This window comes from Vigna unguiculata, chromosome 3 (assembly GCF_037176805.1).
Source record: "Vigna unguiculata cultivar grain cowpea cultivar isolate G323 ecotype 2 chromosome 3, ASM3717680v1, whole genome shotgun sequence".
Taxonomy (NCBI): domain Eukaryota; kingdom Viridiplantae; phylum Streptophyta; class Magnoliopsida; order Fabales; family Fabaceae; genus Vigna; species Vigna unguiculata.
In genome coordinates, this window is record NC_140794.1 from 41,407,089 (window position 1) to 41,410,474 (window position 3,386).

Below are 3,386 nucleotides of genomic sequence, written 5' to 3' on the forward strand. Positions count from 1 at the left end.
TCTCTTTCATTATAAATTTTATTGTGACAATAAATAAGTTTGTATTTATATAATTTATGATGCATATTTAATTTGGGTAACGTATATGTGTCCGACATGTATATGGGTTTGATACCTTAGAATACTTGATCGATACTTATTAGTGAATTATCTAATTTATAAAGTTGTAGTACATTACAAGAAAATCTTTGAATAATGATTAATTTTAGTAACAAAAAATAATTAGTCATTATTTTGTGACAAATTGAGGTATCAATTTAAAAACTAAAAATTATTGGCAACTAAAATAATTCCAAAAAATTATAATTGATCTCTAATTTGATAATTAAAATAGTTTTTATTATGAATTGGATTCTAGATTGGTCACTAACATTAGCTACCAAGATTTTGACTACCAAATAATTGGTTTCTAAATTGGTCACTAACATTAGCTATCAAGGTTTTGACTACCAAAATAATTGGTCTCTAATTATGAAATTGGTCTTTAACATATTTTAAGTTACTAAAATTGGTCGTTATTTGATAGTTTTCTTGTAGTGGTATTTTTATGACGACAATAATTTATATTTTTTATGTTGACAACTTTAGTACATATAGTTTTAATTTGGATTCACATAATAACAATCATATATTTATTACATTTTTAAAAATTATTGTACACTTTTTAATATTCATATATCACATATATATCATGTATCATATTTTATTATTTTCAAAATAAATGTAACGTATCAGATATGTGTCGTATCCAATATACATATTGTATTTGTGCATCATAATTTTTGATACTTTTTAATCATGAATATTTAAGTACCCATTGTATAATAGAACTCCATGTTTTACATTTAATTTTTTTAATTTTTTTAATTTATAAATATCAAACTATTTAATGAAAAAAAAAGACACAGTACTCTATGTAAGGCCCAGTTTTATTTATGCCTTTTATTTTAAGGGCTGCCCCAATCGATTAGGCCTAAAGGTTGGCCCAAAAAGGAGTAATCTACCCTAGTCTCACCTCTTTCCCTTCACTCTGTAGAAAACACAGCCGTCACGTTCCCTACTCTCTCCAAGAGCTCTGCTAGGGTTTAACCCGATCTTGATCTTGTGAGCCCAGCTTCGTCTCCTTGATTCGTGTAAGTATTCTACAACTTCCTCATTCCTTTTTCCATTCGTATGCTCGTGTTCCTAGTTAGGGTTTCGTGGTGAACCACTCTAAAAACTCGCTCCGCTTTTCTGTTCCAGCTTGTTCGTCTGTCCTGGGAACTGTCGCACCTCCGCTGTCGGAGTCGAACCCTTCCTCAAGCTATTTCTAGGTAAGGGAAGCTAGGGCTCATGTGTCTAGTCATTTTTTTAGCTTGCTCTAATATTATTGTATGATTATGTGGACTGCATGCTACTGTGAGTTGATGAAAATGTCGTTGCAGCCTTTGGGTTTAATGTTTGCATGACTATTGTGTGAACGAACAGTGGCGGGCACTAGTTTTCTCGCCCAAGCGAGCATGCCTCGCCTAGGCGAGACTAACAGAGGCTCGCCCAAGCTTTTCTGCGCGAACGGTCGCTCAAGCGACCTGGTTTCTTTTTGAGCGAGGTGCAATCTCGCTTAGGCGAGAAGGGGCTCGCCTGAAGGAGACATCGCAGAACCCATTGTTTCCCTGTCGAGCCCTCACCTAGGCGAGAAGGGTCTCGCTTGAGCGAGAGGGTCTCCCTCGCCTGAGCGAGATCGGTTAGCTTGAGCGAGACTGCAGGTAGGTTTTGGTGCTATTGTTGAATGGTTCACGAATGTGTGGCTTGCTTGTCTGATCTAAATGCTTTATTACTAGAAGGGTTGCGTGATGATGCCATGATTAATATATGAGTTTGAGATGGAAATGGTATGTTACTTTATTGGGTATGAATTGGAAAGCGTGAGTTGTATGATTTGTTGTTTATACATGATATTAATGCTATGGGAACTTCCTGATTAGTGGGTGGAACGTGTATAAAGTGTGGGTAGGGCGTAATTCCATGACTCTTGTAGTGAGAGATCTTGGTGGCGCCTCATCTGTTGGACTTAATCCCATGGACCCTCTTAAGGGGAGTCCTTGGTGGTGCCTCAACATAAGGACGTAATTCCACTTGAATATCGTGGTGGTGCCTCAAGGCCAGGACGTAATTCCACGAAGGCCACGTGGTGGTGCCTCTTGTAAGGGTATAATTCCGTGAAGGCCTCGCGGTGACGCCTCATTGCTAGAACATAATTCCACTGCCACGTGGTGGTGCCTCATTATGCGTATCCGGATAGTCAAGTCTTAGAAGTCTTAAATGATCTTGGTAATCCACGTGTGAATGTCTGCTATTCATGTTTGACTCTGAGATTGCATGTTGACTGTTGTGATATAAGATTTCTTTACACTAGCTTACCTTGTTTGCTTGTTTGGTTGTTTTGTATGTGGTTCTTCTCTTATTGCGATGATCATCGATTCTATTGATGTGAGCAGATAGGAGAACCCCTGGTAGTGGTAATGACGATAGGAATGATACAGCTTGATGGACTGGACGGGTATTGGGCTCACTATGGGGTCCATCACTGAAGAATTTATTTTGCTATGCTTTTCTTGTCTGTACAAGACCTAGTATTATTAGTTCACTAGTATATTTTTGTTTTAGGCCGTGTGGGGCCTCTTTTATGTTTTATGGATATGTTGGGGTATGGAGTACTTCATATCCCAAATCTTTGTACCCTCTGGATATTATGTATGCGACGTTTTTATTAAGTGAGTTTTATCTATTTATTTTGGACGTTACACTCTACATCTAAGGTTAATTTTTGTTCTAATATTATCTTTCTTGTTTTTTTAAGTAGATTTACAAAATAAAAATCCCGTCTTACTCAAATTTCATTTATTTTATCTATGTACTAATTTTTTAACTGTTTATTTTTGTAATTTATATTTTCTACCGACATTTATTATTTAAATTTCAATATATTTCAAATAATGTCAGCTTCCTTATATAATTAATCATTTAAATAATTCAAAACCATAATTTACATTTACAAATACATTTATTTATTATAACGAATTTAATTATAGAAAAATATCTATCCACGTCTTCTAATGTAACAATAATTTAATATTCAAACTCATGAGAATGTTTCGTGGGTTTGGCAATTGCATATATTTATTTATGTTTCTTTTATTAGTAATAACAAATATATTCAAAAAAGGATAATTGGGTTATCTCAATTTATATAAGAAAATAATTATACACAAAAATTATCACCGTATTAAGTCTTAATATATATATATATATATATATATATATATATATATATATATATATATATATATATATATATATATATATATTATAGGAAGGGAATTTTTTTTTTTTATGGGAGGTGAGGG

General features: G+C 34.0%; 1 long non-coding RNA gene across 1 annotated transcript; it reads left to right on the forward strand.

The window, feature by feature from the left end:
* Positions 1 to 1,036: 1,036 nt before the first annotated feature.
* On the forward strand, positions 1,037 to 2,778 carry LOC114176206 (uncharacterized). Its single transcript, XR_003602977.1, has 3 exons — positions 1,037 to 1,133; positions 1,243 to 1,313; positions 2,478 to 2,778. It is a non-coding gene; the product is annotated as an uncharacterized LOC114176206 (long non-coding RNA).
* Positions 2,779 to 3,386: the final 608 nt, after the last annotated feature.